This window comes from Dromiciops gliroides, chromosome 4 (assembly GCF_019393635.1).
Source record: "Dromiciops gliroides isolate mDroGli1 chromosome 4, mDroGli1.pri, whole genome shotgun sequence".
In the NCBI taxonomy this organism is placed as follows: Eukaryota; Metazoa; Chordata; class Mammalia; order Microbiotheria; family Microbiotheriidae; genus Dromiciops; species Dromiciops gliroides.
The window spans coordinates 481716660-481744120 of NC_057864.1; the positions used below are offsets into that span (position 1 = coordinate 481716660).

Genomic DNA, 27461 nt, shown 5'->3' on the forward strand with positions numbered 1-27461 from the left:
CCACTACTTATTCCTTCCTCCTGTATGATGGGAAGAGAGAGGAAGGTTGGAGGTCAACACTCCGCTCCATCCTTCCTCTATATCTATCTTAGATAACATCCCATAAGATTCTCAGGCCCATCCAAGAGGCAGACGAATAGCTATTTCTCTCAGAGATTCCTTATTTAGCATTGGAGATGTTGTTGTTACCATGGTTACAGTCTTATACCAGTCTGTGAACCTGGGAAAGGTCACAAGAGATGGGAAGAAAACATGGCAGCTGGGGGCTGGAAGAGGGAACCTTGGGAGCAGCTTACCTGGTGCATTCTGGAAAGAGCAGAGGGCCTGGAGAAATTCCCTGATGCCCCTGAGTAGGGTGAGTCTCCTGCAGTCATCTGAGGGTTTTATACTCCTTGGGAAATGTGACTGTTCAAGGCCAGAAGTAGATAAGGCTCAGCCCCCGGTTTCCCGAGAAAACCCTTCAGCCCCTTGGGATTTTACATGGTGCAAAACTGTCCTTTACCTATTAGTCAATCGGCAAAGATTTATTAAACACCTACTATGTGCTGTGCATTGTGCTAGGCACTGAGCACATACATAACAAAGAAGGAAGCAATAGCTCCCCAAGAGGAGTTGTCTTTTAAGGGAGGAGACAGATCTGTGCAGCATAAATTTAAAGCTGATAAATGAATACATGTGCATATGCATGTACACATAGAAATGGGGGAAAGCTGGGTTTAGGTGTTTGGGGGGATGCTCTCTGTAAGTCATCTTGTTACTAAGGATGATTCATTGTCCCCAAAATTCATCTCTATCCTCTGACAAATCTGGGCATTTTAAAATCATGGACTTAGAGGTGGATGGGGCCTCAGAAGTCGTCCAGTACAACCCCCTCATTTTCCTGAGTCCCAGAGAGGGGGAGGCACTTGTAGGAGGTCACCTGTACAGTGGTAGGATTGGAACCCAGCGCTTCTGGCACTGTAGCATATTGGAGCTCCTACCACCTCAGTGTGTGCCAACTGTGTATATGAGGTGGCAGCCGGAAAAGCTAATGCTGTCCCAGGTCACGCTAAGTGAGGCAGAGTGACCAGGAGGAAGAAGGTGGCATTTCCCCCCTCTCTTCAGTTCTGGTCAGACTAACTTTCTAAAAGGAAGTAAAGGCCTAACCTGTCTCCCTTGAATATTTTAAATGAACTTTTGAAAAAAAAAAAAACAAAACACTTGAGGTTTGGGAAAGTCCCAAGCTGTTGATTGTGGCATTTTCCTTTCATTTTTATTTTTTGCATCTTTAATGCAAAATATAAACCTTATGTTTCAGACACAAACTCACCAAGCAAAGCCTGGAAGAGAGAAGAACTTAAGCTGGTTAACTCTTTATTAGCCAGCCCACAAAAGATATTTGCCAGCCTCCTTTTGGGAGGTGACAGCACAAGGAATGACGTATGCCTGTCCCTGTGAAAGGATATTTTGGAGGATTTTATACATAGGCAAGTCTAAAGAATGACTAGTCCTGGACTTAATAATAGGATCAAAAGTCCAGAGCTGGAAGGGACCACAGACCTTAACCAAACCCTTTCAGTCTACAGTTAGGGAAACTGAGGTCTAGAGAAGTGAAATTACTTACCCAAGGTCACACTAATTGTAAGTGGCAGTGGTGCGATTTGAACTGAGATCACAGGACTTTGAATCCAATGGGATTTTTTACTACTAGGTCATGCTGCCTCCCTAAACAAGTACCTTCTTTGAATAATAACCTCCTCAGTTGTTCTTCCCACTGCAAGCCTCCATTTTCTCCACATAACAGAGATCCCTGTGAGTCGAGGGGACACAAAGCCCTTGTTTCACAACGACAAAGATCTTAATTCAGCAGGGCAGACGATAGTGGTGATAAGAATTTAGAATTTAAATCTACTGGATAATCCTCCAGACAGGTCATCAAAGATTTAGTAATCTCAGTACCTGCTTATTCTAAACTGGGTGCCTGCCCAAGCTGAGGATAAGGTAATGGGAAATGATGGATAAAGGGATCAGATTGGATAAGAAGCAGGGCCCAAGTCAGCCACGTTTCAGTCATAGCTAGTCTGAAGTGTGTGAGTAAAGGAGGGACCTCAGAGGATGGCTCAGTTAGTCAATTCAACAAGTATTTATTAAAGGCCAACTATGTGTCAGGCACTATCCAAACGATTGTTCTTCAGTTGTTTCAGTTGTTTCTGACTCTTCATGACCCCAATTTGTGTTTTCCTGACAAAGATACTTGAGTGGTTTGCCATTTCCTTCTCTGGCTCATTTTATAGATAAGGAAACTGAGGCAGACAGGGTGAAGTGACTTGTCCAGAGTCACACAACTAGTAAATGTCTGAGACCGGATTTGAAGTCAGGTGTTCCTGACTCCAGGCCCAGTGCTCTATCCACTGTACCAGGCCCCATTAAAAACTTCCTCGTTGCATGTCCAGAACCCATTCCCCAGACTCCCCAGCATCCCAGCAGGCATTTGGTAATGCAGTCTTACGTGGAGGGAAGTAGCAGGAAAATGGTCAATGCCACTGAAACCAAGGAAGGTCATAGCTTTAGAACTGGAAGGGGGGGCAGCTAGGTGGCGCAGTGGATAGAGCACTGACCCTGGAGTCAGGAGTACCTGAGTTCAAATCCAGCCTCAGACACTTGACACTAGCTGTGTGACCCTGGGCAAGTCACTTAACCCCAATTGCCTCACTAAAAAAAAAACAAAACTGGAAGGGGCCCATTTTACAGATGTGGAAACTGAGAGGTTATCTCACCCAGGAAGCATCTGAGGTGGGACTTGAATGTCTTCCTGACTCTGCCAGCTGCAGTGAAGAAGATTCCAATCCCAGGGGAAAGAATGAGTATGAAAAGGGAGATGGGAAGGAGAGAAAATTAGAGTCTTACCCAAAGAGGCAGCTCCCAGAAGAGAAAGGAGGGAATGAGCTCAAAGACATGAGTAAAGGGCTTTAGCTTTGGCAAGGAGAAGGACCATTCCATCCTCTGAGGCTGGAGATAAGGAAGAAGAGATGGGTGAAGACAAGGAGAGCTTTAGCAGTGAGGAGGAGAGAGCTGATATTACAGGATCTCACTTACAAGGAATGGCAGAGGCCACCTAGTCCATGAATGAGCATCTCCTCTAAAAGGTGGAGGACTATGGGTGTGGAGCATGGCATACACCACTGTTTTTGATGTTGGTTTTATTAAACTTTTTTTACTCTTTTTAAAAAAATTATCTGTTTTAAGGGATGGGAATGAGAGAGGTGAGGCCTTGGGGAATGAGAGTGGTAGAAAAACAAAAGATAGCAGTATAAACTTACTTAGGAAAAGAATTCTTTCTATAGCATACCTAATGAGCAGGCATCCAGTCTTGACTTGTAGATCTCTAGAGCAGGGCTTCTTAAACTCTTTTCCACTCTCAAACCCTTTTCACCTGAGAAATTTTTGCATGACCCCAGGTATACAGATATATAAAATAGGTATACATAATCTTTTATGGTTGCCAAATTTTTTGTGACCCTACATTCTGTTACATGACCCCATATTGGGACATGACCAACATTTCAAGAACCTTTACTCTAGCGGGGCAGCTAGGTGACACAGTGGATAGAGCACCAGCCCTAGATTCAGGAGGACCTGAATTCAAATCTGGCCTCAGACACTTGACACTTACTAGCTGTGTGACCTTGGGCAAGTCACTTAACCCTCATTGCCCCACCAAAAAAAAAAGAAAGAAAGAAAAAAGAAACTTTACTCTAAAGGAAGGAAATCACTCCCTCTTTCATCAAGCCTAAATTTGCCACTTCTCCCCATTGCTCCTGGCCCTAGCCCCTCTGGGGCCAAAGCTAATTCCTCCTCCAAAATGGGAGCCCTTCTGATAGCCCAGTGCCAGATCACAATGACATGGACACAAAGTCTTCCTTCAGATACCAACCAGGTTATTACTGTCCTTCCTAAGATGTGGTACTCATTCTTGAACACAAAACTCTAAATGTAGGGGAAAGGCAGGGGGTGTGGCAGAGAATTGGCCTCCAGGTACAAAAGGCCTGGGTTCAAATCTGGCCTCAGACACTTACTAGCTCTGTGACACCAGGCAAGTCACTTGATCTCTGCTGCCTCAGTTTTCTCAACAGTAAAATGGAGCTAATAATAGCACCTTCCTCCCAGGTTGTTGTGAGGATTCCAATAAATTCTTAGCATAGTGCCTGGTATATAGCAGACACTTAATAAATGATTCCCTTATTCTGGATGCTATACCTCCCCCAAATGCAACCTAAGATTGCCACCTTCAGATTGAGTTTGCAGTATACAAAGAAAGCTCAAGAAGTGACCTCAATTCCTCAATAATCAGGAAATTGCAATGGCTCCTATTGCCTACTCGGTAAAGTATAAACCTCTGATCTTGATATTCAAGGCTGTGCATATCCTGCTGCAAACTCCTTTCAGCCTAATCCCATTTTCTGCTTCCCTTTGCATATTCTATATACCTGCCCAAGTTATAATTGCTCTCTGGCCCCTCCTCTGGTCCACCCTCTTCCTGCCTCCCCCACCCTCGACCATGCTGCTCTCCTTGCCTGGGTGCATGAAATGCATTCCCCAACCCATCACCTTGTACTGACACCCTTCAAGGCCCCACTCAGATGCCCTCTCCTTTAGGAAGCTTTCTCCAGTCCCCCGAAAGAACGGGGTCTCTGCCTCAAAGATTCCTCACAGGACTTTGCTCAAACATCTCTTTTGTATTGGTTCCTCTCCCCACCAAATTGTACTTACTGTCTTTTCCTCCCGTTAGCTAGCAAGCTGCAAGGACAGTGTCCTAACAGACTGGCTGAGGGCCTTGCACATAGCAGGGACCAAATAACTATTTGCTAAAGGAAACTTAGTAGCATACATAGAATGAGGAAGGATTGGATTGAAACAATAGCCATATTTTTCACTTAGGAATCAAAAGCTAATATTTACAGAATCTCATAATTTTTACAACGCTGTGGTGGAGAGAGTATCCTTATTATCCCCATTTTAGAGATGAGGAAACTGAGGCTTAGAGAGAGGTTAAGGGACTTGCCCAAGATCACAGAACTAGGCTGGATTTGATTCCAGGTCTTCCCAAGTCTAGCATTCTAGCCAGGACACCCTAGCTGCTATCAGAATCATTTGCTCCTGCAGATCATCAGAATTACATTCTTTCGAGCTCCCCTTTCCCTCTGGGGCTTGACTTCCTTTGGAGAATTTCCTAGGATGACAACTATCTGAATCTTTTTGTGACAAACTCCAGGATAAGGACCCCTATCCTATGCAGATAAAGTCACAGCTTGACATGGAGCATGAGTTTCTTGCACTGGCCCCAGTCAGACGCCCTCTAGACTCCTGCGATTTGGGGCTCTGCACTTAAAGACAGACCAGAGAAGATCTCCAAAGATGATTAGAGGCTTAAAAAATAAGACCCGCCAGGAAATCTTTAATAAACTGGAATTAGAGTCCTGTAGAACAGGCCAAACAGAATGATTTAATCCCGGGCTGCCCGAGCAGGGCTCTGAACAGATGGGGAGCAGCCCCTCCTCATCATTCCAAACATGCTCAGAGGGAGGGGCTCAGGCTGGAGATCAAAGGGAAAGTCTGCCCCCTGAATCCTGGGAAACAATCAAATAAGTCACTGGTGGGGGTTGGGGGTGGGGGAATGGCATCTCCTCCTCTGGATGTCTCCAAACGTGGGGGACGTTTCCCTCTCTGGGAATGGTTATGGACGATCCAACTGACAACCAGGATGGACCTGAGCAGCTCCTCCCCCAGGTTTGCCCCCAAAGAGAAACCCTTTCCCAGCTTCTCCACAATGTTCCAAGGCTCTGCCACCCTGCAAGATGCCACCCTGGATTCTCTCCTCTTCTAGATGCCAAGTTATCCCTGTCGGGAACCAAGTCTTCTGACTTTGTTCCTCCATGTTTCTCTCATGGATTGAACTCATCCCCAAACAATCTTTCTAGGTTTATTGCACATGATCTTCCTTCATGTAATCCAGGGTCTGGTCAAATCGGCCTTATCACTGTTTCTCACTTACAAGGAAGTCTCCATGTCCCATCGCCAGGCCTTTAGCTCTTCCCCATGCCTAGAATGCCAGCCCTCCTCATATCTACCTCTTAAATTTCTTAGAATCTTTGTTTCCTCCAAGATTCAGCTCAGATACCACCTTCTGCATGGCCTTTCCTGTCATCTGCCCAGCTGCTATTGTCTTGGCCCTTGTTAAGGGCTAAAATTCTAGCTAGTCTGTCTAAAATATCTAATGAGTGGTCGCCAATAAATTATAAGCTTTAGCAAGAGTTAGGTTTTTAAGTATTTATTAAGGAGAATAAGAATTTGGTAAAGAGAGAGAGAAAGGCCTAGATTCCTATCTATTAAAGGGAGAGCACATTTCTAGCTCCCTTCTCCACCAGCGTCCTCAGGAAAGAGCCCCAGAGTCAGCGCCAGTCCTCTTCCTTCCTCCTCCCACTAGTCCGCGTCATTTCCTCCCGCCAAAGAAAAGACTCCTGTCTTGCCCTCAAAGACCTTCGCTTCATGGGCAGAACTCTTCTACAGTAAGTATCCAGCAGGTGGCGTTATTCCAATCGTTACAGTCCCCCCCTGTTGTTCCTCAAGAAACAAAATGTTTCCTTGACGGAACAGTAAAAACAATATAATAACTATTGCTAACTAATAATATGTGAACAACAATATAGAAAAGGAAGAGAGAAAGTTTTGTCCAGAGAGGGCGATTTTTTTTTTTGTCCTCATGAACGACGCTTTGACATTAGTCTTGCAAAGGGAGGGCCTCTGCAGAGAATACATGTAACAGATGGTGTATTATATACAGAAAGAGAAAAAAACAAAAAACACAACAAATCAAACCTGTTCATTTTAAAGTCTCTGAAAGTCTTTTCTCAGATGTCCTCTAGGTGTAGTCGTGGAATGAAGTCTTTTCAGGGTTTGATGTGGGATGCTGGTAATCAGCCAGGAAAATTTCCTACAAAATTGAGCTTAACACAACTTTAAAATAGCTTTGTCATAATCAAATCAACAATGAAAGTTTTCAAAAACATTGTCTAAGGGAATTCAGAATCTTAGTTTGTACACATGAAACATATAATAAAACAAAAATTGAACCATTCTTTAAAATTATAATATTACTATAGTCCCCCCCCTTATGGAGGGTAATTGAGAAGACAATTGCTGCGATATTAATTATTAAAAATAATTTTTATCTTTGTTTCATCACTTTTTGCATCATCTGCTAATTATCCTCATGCCATTATGAGAAATTAAAAAATCTAATATAATTGGTAACAGGTGTCAAGGCCAAATTCAACACTGTATTTATCATGACACCTGAGATAATTATGGGGGTTACCATAAAAGAACAGAGAAATGATGGGATATGAGCATTCCCACACTTGAGCAATATATACTGCCCATGCAGTATGCCAGGCTTAAAAATAGGTGGATGGAATATATGTCCATGCCACCGAACATATTGGAAGAAACTGAGTCAGACTTAATCAGATGCATGGGATTGAGATGTCCCATGGCATCAGGCATATAGGAGGGAGCATAGAAGCCAGGTGTAGAAGTGAATGGGTGGGATGAATACTTCCAGCCATCTGTACACTATTGTGGGAAAAATAAAATAAAAATATTAAACCAAGAGAATCCAACCTCAACATTAGTCAAAAGCCGTTCCCTCGGCCATACCTTGACTTCATGTATGTCTCCCTCATGTGACAGTTCAGTGTCTGCTCTTGCATGTATTCCTCTTGTGATTGGATGGCATCTTGGCCAACTGGCATCTGATAACTCAGAATAAAGGCAATTAATGTCTTAAATGATAAGTTCCCATAATCCAAGTCTCATATGGATTTAAAATTGAGGATAATAAATGATTGCAAAAAATGTGAATACATCTTGACTCAGAACACAATATATTAATTACGCAACAATTTCAATAATACCCATTTTTTTTACTTAGTATACAATTACTTTTGTGAAAAATCTGAAACATATTTAAATACAAGTTAAAGCACAACAGAATCTCAAAAGAAACTTTTTTTTTTTGAAAAAAAGAAAACTTTTACAAATGTTCCCCCTCTTTTTTTTTTTTGAATATGCTTATCAAAAATAATACTTCTTTACACTTGCCATGGCAACCAATTTGCCAGGGAAATGCTTCAAAGAGTTTGATCAAATAATCAGTTGAGAAAAAATAACAAAAACAAACAACTCAGAATATGGGAGCACATACTCCTAGACTTAACATTGTATAATAAAAACAAAACCATCTTGCAATGTTTCAAAATTAGATAGATAAATGAATAGAAGAAAATACACATGGAACAATAAAAGACAATGAAATTCAAACTAAGGAAATTGTTAAGGGTTAAAATTCTAGCTAAACTGTCTAAAATATCTAATGAGTGGTCGCCAATAAATTATAAGCTTTAGCAAGAGTTAGACTTTTAAGCATTTATAAGGAGAATAAGAATTTGGTAAAGAGAGAGAAAAAGGCCTAGATTCCTATCTATTAAAGGGAGAGCACATTTCTAGCTCCCTTTCTCCGCCAGAGTCCAGAGGAAAGAGAGCCGAGACTGAGCGCCAGTCTCTTCCTTCCTCCTCCCCACTAGCCCGCGTCACTTCCTGACTCCTGGTCTTGCCCTCAAAGACCTTCCCTTCATGGGCAGAACTCCTCTACAGTAAGTATCCAGCAGGTGGCGTTATTCCAATCATTACAGAAATATAAATGAATATGAACTTAATAAGAGTATTATAAAATATAAACTTGATCACATGACTATAAAAAACTTTTACAAATATTCTCCTTGTTTTAAAAACTAAGTATAAGACACAATCTCAAAAGCATGAAAATCTCTATGAAAATAAACCCATACCATTAATTTCAAAATGTATATATAATAGCATAGAAATCCTATGTAACCTCTGAACTGACATTAATACTCTGAGTGAATTCAGAACACTTTTGATTCCGATATCTAAAATCCCCAACACTCATATCAATACCTTGCTGCTTACTTCTACATTTCTCTAAAATATATACCCTTCCATGGCAAAAGAAGCAGAGTCTTGAACTATGTTGATGGTTGTCATTCCTATTCAGCTTAAGTTTTTCTTCTTTAACCCCTTTATATTGTCTGTCAGTCTTTTCACCATACAAATGCTTTATAAGATTACTAATTAAAGACAAAAGCAGGTTAGCAAAATTATGAACAAAACAAGCATATCTGGAATTTAAAGAGTTTTCTAAGATTGTCTCAAAAGCACAGCCAGGGCGGGGAAGGGCTGAGCCTGAAGCTGCAAATGCAGGTAGAAAAAGTTGAGCATGCGCACCAGATCTCTGGACTTCCCAGGCAGGGGAAGCTATGGGCTTGGCCATAGGAGGAGTAGAGGGTGGGGTCTGGAGAGGAGGGGAGGGACCAGAGCAATTTGAATCCGACTTGATTTTGAACTCAGGCCTGGATTCCTCTTCCCCCACTTTGCCTCCAGGTGCTAGGGATTAAAAGCTTCTAGAGGGTGGGTCATTGCCTCCAGGCATGCAAAATTAAAGCAACAATTACTGTTAGAACTGGAAAAGCTGTGGGAATCTCTTCAGGTTTCTCTGAAAAAGCATGGTTCGGAGAGGGAGAGATATTTCCTTGTGTGAGTAAGTTGCTGGCTCTTTTAACAAAAATAAAAAGAAAAATAGAAAATCCACAAAAACAAAGCATTAACATGATCTTATCTCCCATTTGTCTGGTTAAACAGACTAAAATCAAAAATAGGATAATTAGGGAGTTTAAAAGGTCCATTCGAAAAAATTTAAGGAAAAACACAGCCAGTACACCAGTACTTAGCAGTTAAAGGGAGAGGGAGGGGAAATTTCTTACCCAACCAGCAGATCAGAAGAAGACTGAGGGTTAGCTTTCCCTCTTCGTGGTCAGCCATCTGTTAAGGGCTAAAATTCTAGCTAGTCTGTCTAAAATATCTAATGAGTGGTCGCCAATAAATTATAAGCTTTAGCAAGAGTTAGGTTTTTAAGTATTTATTAAGGAGAATAAGAATTTGGTAAAGAGAGAGAGAAAGGCCTAGATTCCTATCTATTAAAGGGAGAGCACATTTCTAGCTCCCTTCTCCGCCAGCGTCCTCAGGAAAGAGCCCCAGAGGTCAGCGCCAGGTCTCTTCCTTCCTCCTCCCACTAGTCCGCGTCATTTCCTCCCGCCAAAGAAAAGACTCCTGGTCTTGCCCTCAAAGACCTTCGCTTCATGGGCAGAACTCTTCTACAGTAAGTATCCAGCAGGTGGCGTTATTCCAATCGTTACACCCTACAAAAATTACTATGTATTTTTTTTTTTAGTGAGGCAATTGGGGTTAAGTGACTTGCCCAGGGTCACACAGCTAGTAAGTGTTAAGTGTCTGAGGCCAGATTTGAACTCAGGTACTCCTGACTCCAGGGCCGGTGCTCCATCCACTGTGCCACCTAGCTGCCCCTATATATTTTGAATATATATGTGTGTATCTATGCTTTGAAATATAGATATATTTAGGATGGAAGGAAGGAAGGATGGATGGATGGATGGTTGGACAGAAGGATGGATAGATAAATGGATAGATGGATGGATAGATGGATAGATGGATGGTATCTGAATGAATAGATAGATGGACAGATAATTTTGTATGGCTCTTTCTTTATATGTACATATCGTGTGTGTACCCAATAGAATGTAAACTGCTCAAAGTCAGGAACTTTTGTATTTCTACACTCAGGGACCTAATAGAGTAGCTGATACATGGGATGAGTAGAACTGGATTTCAAGGGTATTAAGAAATGCTCCCAGTGAGAAGACTCCCTCTACCAAGGCCTCTCCCGGCCCCTTCTTGGCCATCTCCAGTCATACAGAGTAGCCTGAGGCACTTCATGAAAGCTCATTGAGTGGGTCCTCCTCCCTCCCTAATCCTACTGCCTCTACTGGGCCAGACCATCAGCACCTCCCCCTGGGAATTTGGCATCAGTCTCCTGCCTTCTCCAATTGTCTCCCATTTCTCTCCATCTTCCAATTGTCCCCACAAACCCCAAGCTTCCTGAATAATCTCCCTCAGACTCCATTTTCATCATGGTGCCCAGTCACTTACAAATCTGCTGGTGTATCCTACTGCCTGGTAGGGGACCCAGAATCTTCATTCAAGGCCTTCTTTCATGAATGGGAAAACTAAGTCAATGTTAGAGAGGCAGCATAGGATACTGGTTGAAGTGTTAGATCCTAAGTCTTGGGTTCAAGTCCTGCCTCTGATACTTACTAGCTGTGACTATGGGAAAATAATTTTGCTTTTATGAGCCTCAATTTCCTCATCTATAAAGAGAGAGGCACTGGATTACAAGGTCCTTCTAGCTCTTAATCTATGGTACCCTACTCTTTCCCTTCCTACATAGTACCTCCATTTTGTGTACCTTCAATTCCTACCTGTGTGACCGTGATCAAGTCACTTTCCCTCCCTAGGCCTCAGTTTCTTCATCTGTAAAATGAGAGGGTTGGACCCCCAGCCCTAGATCTGTGATGCTAGGATCAACTGAACAAGCGCTTACTAATGTTGGGAGGCTGCCCTTCCAGGGAGGGGGCAGCATGCTTCCTCACTACGGTGACCATCTGCCCCAGAACACCCTTAACAGGACTCCACCAACCTGGACCACCACCATCTCCCCGTCCTCTCCCTACATCAATTGTGCCTAGAAACCTCCAAGGGACCCCTAGTGACCACAGCCATGGTCACACTGTTCTCTACACTCCTCCCCACCCCCTATCAACTATTTTTTTTTTTTTTGCTGGGCAATGGGGGTTAAGTGACTTGCCCAGGGTCACACAGCTAGTAAGTCAAGTGTCTGAGGCCGGATTTGAACTCAGGTCCTCCTGAATCCAAGGCCGGTGCTTTATCCACTGCGCCACCTAGCCGCCCCTCCTATCAACTATTTTTAAAGCAGGTGAAAATACTCCTAGTTATGGCTCTGAAGGGGATGAGGGAAGGTGCAGGTTGGGGTTAGAGCAGAGTCAAGGCTTAGAGAACAGCTGCTATGAGCTGCCTACCCACAGTGGGCTCTGTGCCCCTGGGCACCTCACTTCCGCTGATCCAGAAAGCTTTGGCCAATGCTTTGCCAGCCCATGTGCTTGCTCTCTCTCAAGGTCCAAAATCAAATCTCAGCTCTCCCCAAAAGCCCTTCCCAAGTGACCTTGGTGCCCCCCCCTTCTGATCACTTCTGTCTCTCCTGAATATCTATGATGGATTCTGCAAGGCCTTGCAGTTATTATTTAGAAGGCTGTTTCTGATTCTTTGTTCTCTACACTCACAGGTGGGTGTGTTTATCCAATGGAGTTGGGGCTTTTTCTTTTGTATAACCTCCAGCTTCCAAAAGAGTTCTGGCTTCCCCAAAAGGGCCAGCTAACTGACTGAAGCCACTCTCAAGGTCCCTCCTGGCATCAGCGTGCCCAAGGTCAAAGGAGACGGGCAAAGCAGATCCCCAGGACCAAGTCCGAACCTCTACCTTGTCAATGGTAGCCACCCATCCCTGAATTTTTCCCCAGACTCAGATTTGTTTCTTTTTTTTTTTTTTTTTTGGTGAGGCAATTGGGGTTAAGTGACTTGCCCAGGGTCACACAGCTAGTAAGTGTTATGTATCTGAGGCTGGATTTGAACTCAGGTACTCCTGACTCCAGGGCCGGTGCTCTATTCACTGCGCCACCTAGCTGCCCCTCAGATTTGCTTCTTAAATCTTGAATTTGTGTCCAAAAAAATTTAAATTTAAATTTAAAAATCCACTAATCAGTGCTTTATAAATCGCTACCCATGGGAAATGGTGATCTCATCTAGAGCTCAAATTTAGTGGGTTTCAAACTTGACCCAACATGTAGTCTGAGGGGAAGGAGCATAAGGCTGCCTCCCACTCAGGGCCTCTTAGAATCCTGGCACATTCACATTCTGGGTCCTCCCAAGACCTTACCAGGATCTCTGTGGTACGGTTGGGCCTGTTTTCTATTTAGAGTTGAAATGAGTAATACGGTCATTCCATCACATGGTGGAACTGGAGGAAGAGATATAATAATAATAACCAGCATTTATATAATGCTTTAAGACTGGCAAAGTGCTTTACAAATCTTTGCTTATTCTCATAACAGCCCCAATAGTAAGGCACTATTATTATCCCTATTTGTTTTTTTCTTTTTAGTGAGGCAATTGGGGTTAAGTGACTTGCCCAGGGTCACACAGCTAGTAAGTGTTAAGTGTCTGAGGCCGGATTTGAACTCAGGTACTCCTGACTCCAGGGCCGGTGCTCTATCCACTGCGCCATCTAGCCGCCCCTCTTATCCCTATTTTAAACACGAGGAAACTGAGGCAGGCATAGATTAAGTGAGTTTCCCAGAGTTACACAGCTATTGATGCCAATCAATAAACATTTTTTAGGCACCTACTATGCGCCAGGCACTGTGCTAGGTAAGGGAGATATAAAAAAATGACACAGGGCAATCAATCCCTGCCCTCAAGGAGTTTACAATCTAATGGGGGAGGCTACAGGCAAACAAATATGTGCATACCAACTATATGCAGGATAAAGAGGAAATAATGAACAGAGGGAAGGCACTGAAATTAAGAAGGGTTGGGGAGGACTTCCTGGAGAAGGCGGGGTTTGAGTTGAAATTTAAAGGAAGGCAGGGAGGTGAGCAGTCAGAGCAGAGGAGAGAGAGTATTCCGGACATAGGGGACAGACAGAAAGAATGCCCAGAGCTGAGAAATGGAGGACCTTGTTCCGGGAACAGCCAGGAGGCTGGTGTGGCTGGATGGAAGAAAACGCATCGAGGAGTGAGGTGTAAGAAAGGCTGGAGGGGCAGCTTCTAAAGGACTTTGAATGCCAAATAGAGCACTCTGTATTTGCCCCCTGGAGGCCATAGGGAGCCACTGGAATTTACTGAGAAAGGAGGGTGATATGGTGGAACAGGACCTTTAGGAAAATCCCTTTGGTGGCTCAATGGAGGATGGATTGGAGTGGGAAGAGAGTTGAGGCAGGCAGACACCCCCCACCCCCACCCCCAGCAGCTATTGTAATGGTCCAGGAGTGAGGTGATGAGGGTCTGCACCAGGGGGTGGCTGTGTCAGAGGAGGGAGGGGGCACATTCAAGAGAGTCTGCAGGGGTGAAATGGACAAGCCTTGGCACCATATTGGATACGGGGGTGGTGGTGAGAGATTGTGAGGAGTCTAAGATGACTCCCAAGTCGGGAGCCTGGGGCACTGGGAAGATGGTGTTGCCCTCTACAGTAATAGGGAAGGTGACAGGGGAGGGGGAGGGACATTTGGTGGGGGGAGATGAGTTCAGTTTTGGACATCTTCTGGACATCCAGTTCAAGATATTTGAGAGCCACTTGGAGAAGTGAGATTGGAGGTCAGCAGAGAAGGTGGAGCAGGAAAGGTAGATCTGAGAATCAGCAGCACAGAGATGGTCAATAAATCCCCAGGAGCTGAAGTGTCTGAGGCAGGATTTAAACTCAAGTCCAGGCCCAGCACTTGATCCACTGAGCCACCATCTTTTCTTTTTTTTGGGGGGGGGGTGGGGCAATGAGGGTTAAGTGACTTTCCCAGGGTCACACAGCTAGTAAGTATCAAGTGTCTAAGGCTGGATTTGAACTCAGGTCCTCCTGAATCCAAGGCCAGTGTTTTATCCACTGTACCACCTAGCTGCCCCATGCTGAGCCACCATTTTAAAGAAGACTTCAGGGATTAACCCTAATTACTCATTTAAGTGAATATTTGCCAAAATGTAAAATGGAGTAAACAAGTATAATGATACCTCTCCTCATTTTACATAGGAGGAAACTGAGGCTCAGGTGACTTGCCCAGGGCCACATAGGTAGTCAGTAGCAGAGGCTGTGAAGCCAAGGCTTCTGACTCCAAATCGAGCATTTTTTCCACTCCAGAACAATCTCATAGAATTTCTGACTCTTGGAATCAGAAGTGACCCTAGAGGTCATTTAGTCTCACCTTCCTCCCTCCCTTCCTTCCCATAAAGGAAGGTGTTTCTCTGGATCCCCTTAACACTTTAACCTTTATCCTGACGCTCCCACATCAGCAGGGGTCCCAGGAACTTGGAACAGGTGACAGGGTTAATCAGTCCATTGCCGTACCATTGAATGTCCTAAGAAAGCCCTGCTTCCATTCCCCAAGACGTGGCACCTTCTCTGCTCTGGCATTCTTCAGGACAAGAAAAGGCCCCATCCTTCCTAGAGAGCTGTCAGTCCCTTAAGCTGTTCCCATGTCACAGGCTGACGTAAATGCCAACACTTACTTGGTGCTGATCTAGCCCACGCGGAGGCTGAGATTTCCAGCTAGTACATTTCCCATTCTTCTTAATGAAACCTGTGCATGAAAGCACAGGATCCATACAGGAGAGCAACACAAAGGGACCATCAGCCCTAGCGGGCAGTGGGCCAGCTTTAGTGTCTGAGATCCTGGGAAAGTCCCAGATCAGTCGCCCCAGCCCCTGCCCCTGCCCCTACCCAACTCTTCCCAAGAATGGAAAACAGGGAGTCAGACTAATTGTGAAAGTTCTTTGCCCAACTTGTGTAGGAGGAGGGCTGAGAACTGAGTGTAGCCACATCCCAGCAGCCCGTGCCCCAGCCAGGGTGGAGGGGAGCACACACTCTATAGAAAGAATAGGGCTCTCATTGCTCTTCTCTGTGTGTGTACAGATATGTGTATACACATGTACAAATTTGTTGTTTCAGTCATGTCTGACTCTCTATGACCCTGTTTGGGGTTTTCTTGGCAGAGATACTGGAGTGCTTTGCCATTTCCTTCTCCAGCTCATTTGACAGATGAGGAAACTGAGGCAAACAGGGTGAAGTGACTTGGCCAGGGTCACATGGCTAATAGGTGTCTGAGGCCAGATTTGAACTTGGATCTTCCTGACTCCAGACCCAGTTTTCCAGGCACTGTGCCACCTAGGTGCATGGCATAGGATAATGGTCTCTCCAAACTTTTGTGATTATGTACCCCATCAGTAAAAAGTTTATGAGCACCCCCAAACAGCATGCCCCAATGGGTGCATATTATTTATAAATTATGTACATTCGCTATTGTACTAATAAGTATGTACATGATAAAATTTCCACAAAAACAAGTTCAAAAACGGATGAGGTCGAGATAAAATAATGTTTGATCCTACAGTAAATAGGGAGCCAGGGAATGTTATTGAGTAGAGGAGGGACTGGATCAGACCCATGCTGTAGAAAGACCATTTTGGCAGCTATTTGGAAAAGGGACTGGAGAAAGGAGAGACTTGAGGCAAGGAGATGGATGAGGGGGCTCTTGTAATAGCCCAGGGGAGAGTGGGTGAGGACCAGAACAAGGGTATTGGCTGCTAGTAGAGAGAAGAGGGTGAATGTGACCATTGGTGTGGAGGCAGAGATGGCAAGATGGGCCAGCTCCTTGCCTGGGTGGGGTGGAGGAGCAAGAACACCGAAGTCACCAACCTGACTGATTGGAAAGATGGCTGTACCCTTGACAGTCGGGGAAATTAAGAAAACTGGAGTACTTGGAGGAGACGGGAAGGTGACAAGATCTGGGGTCTCTGTTAGAGCCTCCTCTGTTGTGCAGCCCTCTCCATCCCTCCCCAACTAAAGAAGGGGGAGGGGGCTCTGACCATGCCCCCCCCCCAGCCTCACAGTCATCTGGGAGCCAGGAAGTAGAAGGCAAGGGGGATCGCCAACAATCCCTGGGCAGCTGTTGCTATGGGTGCCTGGGTAGGAACTGGGTTGTAACTACCTGGAAGGCGTCTCCACTCAGTGTAACAGGAAGGAGGGTAGGAAGTAAAACAGAGGAGTCTGGGGGCAAAGTGGGGCAGTGTTGGGGAATAAGGGCAGATGGGTTTGTGATGGAGAAAACCCCCACAATTGGCCATCACAGAGAAGAGGGGAAATGGCCCACTGTTCACACTGATGGTTCATACATCACTACCCCAGGGACCCTCGCCCCAACTTTGGATGGGGTCACTTAACTTCTCATTGTTCTTTAGGGATATGGTAGTAAACATTTAACAGCCGGCTCTCTGTGGAGGAAGGAATGTACCCCAACACACTTTTCTATTGAATGTGTGTTATTAATATTTTCTCCATCTCTTTCTTCAGTTTAGACAATCCATCAAGCCCTGATTTGTAACATTTGCTGATTTCTGAGGTGTCAATGCTCACTCTGAAAATTTAACAATCAGTTTAGAGCTTCTATTAGCTGGCTCTAGCACAACGCCTACCCCGAAAGAACTGGCTAAGAGATCTGCACCAGTGGAGAGAGTTTTCATACCTGGAGTCCCCTACAACAATTAAATCACAGGGCCATCCCACCCCCAAATGCAGCCTTAAATCACTGTATATATATATGCCTTAATGTAGGGAAGTCCCTCTCCTAAGGAAGATTAGCATCTTCCCCCCAGCTTACAGAGAGTTGCCTGGGATGCTGGGAGGTGAGATAATTGGTCTAAGGTCACACAGCCAGTAGATTGGAGGCAGCACTTGAACCCGGGTCATCTGGACTCAGAGACTAGCTCTCTGGGCCTCATAACAGCTTGGAAGGTAGGTCCTAAGGATGGAATCAACCCATTTCACAGATTAGTAAACAGGTTCACCAGAGCTGAACTTGCCCAGGTGTCACACCACTACTAAGCATAGGATTTGAATCCAGGCCCTCCTGACTCCAAGTTCAGCCCTCTGAACTCTGCCCACTCCACCAGGCTGCCTTAGAAACACTTCCATAGCCAAAGATCAGTGGGAGGAGGCACGAGGCCTGGCTGCCCCCTCCCTGCATGATTATTTCCTGACTCATCAGGAGCCAACTGTGTAGTGCTAGCTAATTAATAATAACAATCAGCAGCTAATACGAGAGTGGGGACCCCAGGGCCTCGGCCGCGCACAGACTCGGAGGAATATTTCATTCCTTGTGAACTGTTGAGGAGCTGACTTAGAGCCTTGATCTGCCGGCCTGCAAGCCCCACCAAATTAAACCCAAAGCTATTTAAAATCTTTCCAACAGTGACAGAGAGAGAGCTATTTTGGGCCCCTCTGTGTGTGTCACCACTGCAGAAGCCAAAAACAGTCTTCATTACCCCATTTCTCCCTGGTGGGCCCAAGAGCCTGTAAGGAGGAGCAAACAGCAAGGCCCAGAGGGGTGGCCTGGTCTTATGAATGGGGAGCCCTTCCCTCACAGCCAGGAAGACCCAGGTTCAAATCCCACCTCTGACAGTCTCTGGCCTTGTGATGACATTCTAGGTCCCTCAAAGCAACAGGCTGAGACCCAGATTGACCAAGACCGGGTCAATGGTCATAATGTTGGAACTAGGAGCTCCCTACAAATCAGTCAGCCTTTCCAAAAAGATCAACACACCACAGAAGGCCCTTTGATCTCAGGATAAGGGGTCAGGTCAGAAAGGAGGAAGCACCAAGATTTTGATAATATAATTCATAGTATTTCAATAATATAATAATAAATGAGGTAACACAGGAAGCACTTTGCAAACCTTAAAGCATTATATAAATGGTAGCTGCTATTATTAATGACTAAGCATATTATTAATTATTCTTAATAGCTAACATGTAATGGTGCTATGTATATTTACATAGAAATATATGATAATGTAAATAACAACCCCCCTAAATGCAGGGGATGATTAGAAGACTTCTGAGGTCCCAGCCAGCTCTGAATCTATGGTCCTGTGACCTCTCTGAGCCTCAGTTTCTTCATCTGAAAATAAGGGAGTCGGACTTGTTGGCTAAGTCCCTTCTAGACCCAGATCTGGGCTAAGATCCTATGATTTTCACCATGTAAGGGTGACCCAGTGGATAGAGCGCCAGACCTAGAGTCAAGAAGATGTGGGTTCAAGCCCAGCCTCAGGTACTTAGTACCTGTGACCCTGGGCATGTTACTTGACCTCAGTTTCCTCATTTGTAGAATGGGGGTAATAACAATAGCACCTCCCCGCTGGGGTTGTTGTGAGGATCAAATGAGGTCACACTTGTATAGGGCTTAGCACTATAGCTGGCCACCCCAAGAACTCTACAAATGTTAGCTGCCCTCCACATCAGGGCACACCTATAACAGTCTTTGAAACGTTGCCTGGGGGCATTGAAAGGCTCGTAGATTTAGATGTGGAAAAGATCTTAGGGGCCATCAACTTGAGCCACCTCACTTTACAGATGAAGAAACTGAGGCACATACCTAAAAAGTATCTGAACCCAGGTCTCTTTGACTTCAAGTCCAGTGTACTATCCATTAAGCCATATTGCCTTGCATCTCCTGAGAAGTTTCTCTGGGTTATCTTACCCATTTCTGCTGTATACTTGTGGAACAGAGCTGGAGAACCATGGAAGGGCATGGAAGAGTGGGTAGAGTGTTGGGTTCAGAGACAGAAAGGCCTGGGTTCAACTCTTACTTTGTTAATTTACTAGCAGTGTGATCCTGGCCAAGTCATTTAACCTTCCTCCTGTAAGTGAATTCATTGAACTAGCACTTGTTAAGTGCCTACTAAGTGCCAATTACTATGCTAATCTCTGGGGATACAAAACAAAAGCAAGTCAGTCCCTGCCCTCAATGAACTTACATTCCATGTGGGGATAATAGCTCCTGCCTTATAGGGTTGTTGTGAATTTGAAATGCAATTATAAAGTATTATGAAATTATAAAATAAATATATACATAAATTCATATTTATATAGCACATGGTATATATGATATATATACCTGATATATATTCACATTCACAATAACCCTATGAATATGTACAAATTAGTATATATATATATATGTATATATATCAGGTGCTATATAAATGGGAATTATTATTATCATTATTATCTCATTCATCTCATCTTTTTTAATGAAGCGCAGACAAAAGTGTTCCTTGGACAAATTGCTGCTACTATTCTTTTATAGTTAATATATAAATAAACATTCAAACTTTTGCACAAGTGCATAAAATATCTGCTTATTATAGGAAAATAAAAGTCGTGGGGTGTGAACACATCATCATCTATAGACACACTGAAAGTACCCTTGGTACAACTGCAAAAGCAGACAGGATAATGAGGGTGGCATGTGCCCCCTTCTGTCCTCAGCTAAATCTTTATATTTTAAAAGCTTGCTGTTCCTCAGAGACTAGTAGCATTCGATATGGTGACATCTATTAGGAGTAGTGTTTTTATGAATTCAGATAATTGTGGGCAACAACTCATTTGGTGATGTCTGGTTCAAGTGCAATTCCCTGGTTAGGTTCTCTGGGGCATACATCAGGTATGTATCTGCATTATGAGGGTTCATGAACGGTGTCAAGCTTCTGATATAGAACTCTGGATACCAGGTCATGCATTGCTAGGTATTAGACAGGAGTTAATTTAAACAAACACACAAACACACAACAGACTGCAGTGATGCATTGCACAGTTTCTATCATTTATTTGCATAATCTAAGCTGATCTTCAAATTCAGTCTCCTTCAGGATAACCCTTCCCTAATTCCGGATGACCATGATCTGGTCTTGAATTGTCATCATAAACCCCTCCATTTCTACAAATACATTCAACGATTTGCTCTTTAACCAACCCACTGTTGGCATGGTTCACGTGGACATCACCCACAGAAGGCCTTTTGATTCTTCTCTTGAAACTTAGTTGCTTCTTAGGGTCTATTTGGAGGCAAATAACTTTCGGTTACTTTCAAATAATCCAATATTTTATACCCATTATCAACCTTTACCATTGTTGGTCAAAGTGATATCTGCTTGTTCCATATGTGTTTCTATAGGATTTTGACCTGTTTATCACGTGCTCCAAAAATGTGCATTCAAATCCTTTCCTCTTTTTAGCCAATGAAGTAAGTGTTCTTTCTATAGCTGCCTTAAAGTGATGGATCCTCTCTTGTTCCTATTAAGTGGGGTTTTGTTAGGATAGGTGACAAATCTTTTATAGCCCCATTTTTTTTTTTTGCGGGGCAATGGGGGTTAAGTGACTTGCTCAGGGTCACACAGCTAGTAAGTGTCAAGTGTCTGAGGCCGGATTTGAACTCAGGTACTCCTGAATCCAGGGCCGGTACTTTGTCCACTGCTCCCCCTAGCCACCCCTATAGCCCCATTTTAAAGTTCTGAAAGCATGTAGTAAGGCTGCGGGTTTTTTAAATCACTTTTGCTAAAATTCAGCCTCGATTCCAGGATGCCAATAAGTCTCTTATTTCATTTGACTGCAACTTTCTCTTGATATTTTTAGGTTTTATGTGTCTTGCTTAAATGAGACCAAACTATTTGTGGCATTGCCTTCATCCATTGATTAAATATGACCTGAAGACTCCAGCTTGAAGTCTTCCAATTCTATCTGACCTTGGCAATTTTACACTTACTGAGTCTAACTGATATTTTTATATCATTGAAGAAGGGGTCCAGTAGATAAAAGAGCTGTTTACATTTTTCCCAACAGAGTTTTGTTTATTATTGGTGGTGTTCATTTTTATTTATGTATTATAAGCTAAGCCAGGGAGAGAAACCAAGTCAACAAGCATCTATTAATCAATCAATCCATAAACATTTATTAAGTGCATACTATGTGCCAGGCACTATGCTAAGGATACAGAGAAAGGGAAAAAATGATAATTTCCCTCAAGGAATTCACAGTTTAACAGAGCAAATAAGAAAGAAGATGATTCTTAAGACCAGACAATCAATCAAGGCGAATGATCCTAAAACAAGCTTCATAGTCCATATAGGTCTTTGGAGGTTATTGGAAATTTGTAGCATCATAGATCAGAGCTAGAAGGTACCTCAGAAGTCATCTAGTCCAAACCCCTTCATTCTACATCTGAGGAAACTGAGGCCCAGGAAGACTGTGATTTTATCCAAGGTCACAGCGGTATCAAGTCTCAGAGGGGAGCAGGGGTGAGATTTGAAGCCAGGTTCTCTGACTCAAGGCTGTGCTCATTCTGCTGCGTCATGTAATGAACACAATGTGTGTGCCTCCTCAGTCTAGGGCAGGCCCTGCTTCTAATCAATCCCTTCTTCCTCCATAATCCCTGCTCCAGGTAGCCACCTTTCTTCCCATGCCTCCATACACTAGCTGCCCAATTATCTTTCTCAGTCGCTTCATCTTGCTCACTCTCGTTCCGAGCCTCCTTAGAATCCCTTGGCAGTCCAAAGGGCCCCCAAGAAAGAAAGTGCAGCTTTATCTGCCAAGCTGTAGACTCTGGAGATGACAGAATCAAGAGAGTTTTTGGAAGGAGTAGTTTAAGAAGTCTGGAAGGCAAAGGCTGGAGATTGTGAGGGTGGCAGATGGATTGAGAAATTGTCTTTCCTTTGAATGGTCTGTGGAAATGATTCGGTAGGATAGAGAATGCACTGATTGTTATTTCCTGGGGACTGTCAGTGACAAAGAGGCAGCATTGTGTTAACTTCTAGTCTCAGCTCTGCCATTAGTCACTAGCTTTGGGGTCTTTGATGAGTTGTTTAACCCCTCTGTTCCCTCCTCTTCCAAAGAAGGAGGCTTTGTGCTCCTTAGCTCACAGTGTTGTTGGAAGGTGGCATTGCCTAATGGGTAGGAAGGAGCTTTGTAAACAGTGAAAGGGGCTATGCAAACCCAAGGTGTGATTACACCCACTGCTTTTTGCTTTTTCAAAACTGTCTTTTGATGGTACTCTGTTTTTTAAAAAATTAAAATAAAATGGCAGAACTGGTGATAAGAATCTGCATATGGTTTTAAAAATTTGGAAATAATTTCTTTCAATTAATTTAGGAGTTAAGAGAAGAAGTATTAGATTAATTCACAACACTAGTAAAATGCAAAACCACATGGAATTTCAAAAATAATTATGTTTATAAGGCATCTTAAGGTTTGCCAAACACTTTACATATACGCCAACTTCTTTGACACTTACACCAACCCTGTGATGTAGGTACTATTATTATTGCCAGAGAAGGAAACTGAGGTAGGCAGAAGTTAAGCACTTACTTGGGATTGCCCAATTATTAAGTATTTAAGGAAGGATCTGAACTCAGGTCTTTCTGACTTCATGTTGAGTACTCTGTGTCCTGGTCTTCCTGACTCCAAGCCCTATACTTCAGTCACCTAACTGCCACTGTACACAACACAATAGTACATCACTACATGATCTCATAGGTTCCCAGAGTTTGAAGGCCATCTGGTCCAACCTGTGCCTGAACAAGGATACCCACTATTACATACCCTTCAAGTGGTCATTCATCCTCTTCTTGAAGACCTCCCGTGATGGGGAACTCATTATCTGTTTTTTTGTTTTGTTTTGTTTTGGTGAGGCAATTGGAGTTAAGTGACTTGCCAAGGGTCACACAGCTAGTAAGTATCAAGTGTCTGAGGCCAGATTTGAACTCAGGTCCTCCTGAATCCAGGGCTCTATCCACTGCACCACCTAGCTGCCCCACTCATTACTTCTTTTTTTTTTTTTTGCTGGGCAGTGGGGGTTAAGTGACTTGCCCAGGGTCACACAGCTAGTAAGTGTCGAGTGTCTGAGGCTGGATTTGAACTCAGGTACTCCTGAATCCAGGGCCGGTGCTTTATCCACTGTGCCACCTAGCTGCCCTGCCCACTCATTACTTCTTGAGGTAGACCATTGCATTTCTGGGCAGCTGCTAGGAGGTGTTTCTTTAAATGGAACCTCAATCATCCATGAAATATTTTATCCATTGATTTGTTGAATCCCAAACAAACTCTATCTCTAGCATTTCCTTTGATCTCTTTAGTAACTGTCTAGTAACAGGGTCAAAAAGAAAGAAAGTTTGGTCCAATATGAGCTGTCCTTGATGAGCCTCTCCTAGCTTTATGTGGCCACCCCCTTCCTTTCTAAACACTCACAAAACATCCCTTTAATGATACCTCCTTAAACTCAAAATCTCATAAAAAATGTTGAAAACTATCTTTACATGTAACTGGAAAATAACAAAATACTTTTAAGATTGAAAAAAAAGAGTTAATGGAGTAGCAAAAATTTACCTCTGGATAAACAACTCACAACACATGTATTACTGATTGGGAACTAGTAGAAACTTATCAATTTCCAAATCCAACCATATAAACAGCTGTTGCCACCCTAATGATGATGGGGAGGATGATGGTAATTAATAATAATAATAATAATAATACATTCTTAAATTCTACCAGGAATTTGAGTCGCATTCAGTGTTCTGTAGGTAAGAGGTTCCATCCTTTTTTTTTTTTTTTACAAGGCAAGGAGGGTTAAGTGACTTGCCCAGGGTCACACAGCTAGTAAGTGTCAAGTGTCTGAGGCCACATTTGAACTCAGGTCTTCCTGAATACAAGGCTGGCGCTTTATACACTGTGCCACCTAGCTGCCCCCCATCCTTTTTTTCTGAAAACTGGGACATTTGACTTTCTTCAATGCTATCACACTTCCCTGAGTTGTCAATATCATTCAAAGGGGGACCAGAAATCACTTCTGGGCTTTGGATTCTGACTTCTCCAGACCTGGTGCCTGAAACTCATTGGCCACCACTCCCCATCATATGTCTTCACTTTTATTTGAATGTAAACTCTTTAAGGGAAAAGACCATCTTTGTTTTTGTATTTCTAGCACAGTACTTGGCACATCATAAGCCTTTAAAAAATTGGGGGTCCCCCTATTCATTGGGGCATTTAGGTTATTTGTGCCCACTCACTATTAAAAAGAATTGGTGAGGTAAGAAGGGATGGAACGTTTTCTAACAAGATTAAGGGAATAAGCTAAATAAGTCTGAATTTGTTGAGACATGCATTGTGCCTTGCTTTATGCTCAGTAATAGCCTCAAGGTCGAAATGTGAAAGTCCTGGCAGAGAAGCCAGTGTTAGTAAGTTTGCCAGAAAGCTTTGCTTCTTTGATGGTTTGCATCCTGAAAAAAAAATGCTGGACTAAATGCATTGATTATGCCCCTTAGCCTTGTAGCAAACTTTGTCATGGCCAGTCAAGACTTTCATTAGTGATGATCAAACCATGCCAGCACAACAGATAAACAGGATATGCAGAGTGCTCAAGTTGAAAATGACCTCTCATTCCATTGGTTGTTTCTCATCACTTTGGCTTTTATTCCAAAGGTAAAAATAATAATAATGATTTTTAAAAAGGAAGGAAGAGGGGGCAGCTAGGTGGCACAGTGGATAGAAGACTGGCCTTGGATTCAGGAGTACCCAAGTTCAAATCCAGCCTCAGACACTTGACACTTGACTAGCTGTGTGACCCTGGGCAAGTCACTTAACCCTCATTGCCCTGCAAAAATTTTTTTTAAAAAAGAAAGAAAAAAAGATATTTTTTTAAAAAAAGGAAGGAAGAGGGGCAGCTAGGTGGCGCAGTGGTTAAAGCACCGGCCCTGGATTCAGGAGTACCTGAGTTCAAATCTGGCCTCAGACACTTGACACTTACTAGCTGTGTGACCCTGGGCAAGTCACTTAACCCCAATTGCCTCACTAAAACAAAAAAAAAAAAAGGAAGGAAGAGAGATAAAGGAAAGAAGCAGGGAAGAAAGGAAGGAAGAAAAAGAAAGAAGAAAGGAGGGAAGGAAGGAAGGAGAAAGAAAGAAGGAAGGAAGGAAGGAAGGAAGGAAGGAAGGAAGGAAGGAAGGAAGGAAGGAAGGAAGGAAGGAAAAGAAAAGCAAGGCAGTTTGTTGTGTTTGGTTTTTTCCCTCCTCTCCTGGTCTTTATCCAACCTTCCTTTATTTCTTCCTCAGTTCTCCATATCCTTCTTGTGCCTTCCTTCCCCTCTTCTCTTTTCCTCAGTTTCTCCTCCTCTCTAGCCTGCAGCTTCCTCTCCTTTGTCATCCATTGGCCCAGCTTTTCTCTAAACCTTTGAGAATTGAGCTCTCCCCAAGCTTGGAAAAAGGTCAGGAGAGACTTGGACACACAAACCCCTTGAAGTTTAAAGACTTTGAACCAGGACAGATCTATTGGCAAGCGCAGTGGTCACAGGAGTGATATTCAGAGAACAAAACAGCTATTTTTAACGCCTCCTTCCTGGTGGCCTGGTGTTCAGTTTTTGAGCCCCCTTGGGAATGATTCCCCTGACCACAGCATGGCATCTCAGTGGCCTTCTGCGCCATTCCAATGGACAGTGAAACTTGAGGGCCAACATGGGAGGAGGGGTGGATCATGCCTGGTAACATCCTCAGTGATGGACAAGAGCAGCTGAGCACGATCCCTGTATCCCCTGCAGATGGCAACAGAGCTGGGAGGGATTCCTGCACGGGGGGAGAGGTGGGGTGTCTAGGTGACTCTGAAATTCCATGACTGTCCTCAGCAGCACCTGGGAGCAGCCCTGAGTGGGCAAACAGGTTGCTTATACTTATTAGGCACTTTCGGTACGTTCATCTATATGTGCAGGCTTGCCTTGATGCTCCTGGACCCTCCTATCTTCCATGAGCGCTGGGGGTCATGGAGCACCATGGAGGATACCTCGATTTGTCTGAACACTTTGTTGGATCTATACCACTCCAGTTAATGTCTTGGATGGGCTTTCAGCTGGTGCATAGCTTCTCCAGATCTAGTAGCTCAGATTCACTGAATCACGTGTCAGTTCCCTGATGTATCTCCATACATCACTCCACCCTCACCTGTCTACGGGGGTCACTAAAACCTTGGCCTCGGTTATCCCCTTACATCCTGGCTCACTGTGGAAGTCAGAGCTCCGTCATCCTAAGAAAAGTCTTAGCGCTCTCTCACATCAGCACCTGGAATGTCTAGACTCCACACAGACACAGAAATGGGAGTCCTTACTCCGTAGGGCTCACAAGGGGAATTGCAAGACACTAATAGGAAAAGGGGGTGGTCACCAGGAGTGCACTAGAAGGCCACTTCGAGATTAGCAGGAGGACATTTGGCTGGAATATAGACATGTATGTGTGTGCATACACATGTACATATATGTGTGTATATCTATTTTATATATATTTTTACATTATTATATATCACATTTATAAATATATTTCACATTATTATATATGTGTGTATATATATACACACAGACTAAAGGGAATAATGTGAAATATATATAATGTGATATATATTATAATGTGAAATTAAAACCTACAAACACATATATTTTTCATACACACACACAGACTGAAGGGAATAATGTGAAATAAGACTGAAAAGGGGATTGGATCCAAATTGTGGAAGGACTTCAAGACTTCAATGCTAGGCTGATTTTATAAGCAATAGGGAGTTACGGAATATTTTTGAGCAGGGGAGTAATGCAGTCAGTCCTATTCCTTAGAAATCAATCAGCAAGTACTTATTAAGTACCCAGTATGTGTTAGGTATTATGTGTTAGGTGTACAAATCCAAAGAATAGATTGTTTTGGTAGCTATTTGAAGGATGGCTAGCAAACTAAAGGAAAGTACACACACAGAGAACACTGGCCCACTTCCTAGCTGGCACCACAATTGTCTTT

At 43.6% G+C, this 27461-nt stretch overlaps 1 protein-coding gene across 1 annotated transcript in view; it reads left to right on the plus strand.

Annotated features, from left to right (window-relative positions):
• The first annotated feature begins 237 nt into the window (after positions 1-237).
• Positions 238-27461, plus strand: part of LOC122755957 (diacylglycerol kinase gamma-like) — a 93786-nt gene continuing 66562 nt past the window's right edge. Inside the window, exon 1 of the mRNA XM_044004950.1 lies at positions 238-355. The gene's annotated coding sequence lies outside the window, so the exon portion shown is untranslated. The remainder of the gene's footprint in view (positions 356-27461) is intronic.